This window comes from Arachis ipaensis, chromosome B02 (assembly GCF_000816755.2).
Source record: "Arachis ipaensis cultivar K30076 chromosome B02, Araip1.1, whole genome shotgun sequence".
NCBI classification, from domain to species: domain Eukaryota; kingdom Viridiplantae; phylum Streptophyta; class Magnoliopsida; order Fabales; family Fabaceae; genus Arachis; species Arachis ipaensis.
The window spans coordinates 11,448,556-11,449,225 of NC_029786.2; the positions used below are offsets into that span (position 1 = coordinate 11,448,556).

Genomic DNA, 670 nt, shown 5'->3' on the forward strand with positions numbered 1-670 from the left:
TTATTTATTTTACTATTTAATCATCATACCTTTTAACATATTTCATGTTATACTAAACTTAGTATTTAATTTTAGGAAAAAGTATAGGTAGACAATGAAAATACTAAACAATGTGAACGATAGATATATTAGATGTTCATTTCACTAGGTGTACGGATGGTTGGTTATTTTAATATTAAGACTTAGATAGCAAATTAGCTCTGTTAACAGTGAAGCTTGGTCTAACCTTACTTAGCTTGTCTCCACCCTTGATGTTCAGTTCTGAAATTAGCTTAGTATGAAAAGATGAAGACAGATGAATCTTTTTGTAGCTTGTCTCCACCATCTCTCTCTCACACACACATATATATCCAACTATTTAATTTGAATGGCTTTGATAATAAAGATTAATTATAATAAATTTTACTAAAATTGGAGACTAATAAACATGCGATCAATATGCCAGCATTTTTTATTTATATGCATTTTGAACATATATGCCAGCATTTTTTATTTATATGCCAGCATTTTGATCAATATGCCAGCATTTTTTATTTATATGCATTTTGAAGTATAAGCCTTTTATATTAGAATTATACAAAGTTATGTTTTTATTTGTTTTAGTTGTCATACTTTAACTTTTCATATGGTGATCTTTGATTTGTAAATAATTAAAAAAAAAAGTTAAAAA

General features: G+C 26.1%; 1 protein-coding gene across 11 annotated transcripts in view; it reads left to right on the top strand.

Moving 5' to 3' along the window:
- LOC107626874 overlaps positions 1-670 on the top strand; it is a 153,808-nt gene that overhangs the window by 28,834 nt on the left and 124,304 nt on the right. The gene's annotated exons all lie outside the window — the stretch shown is intronic.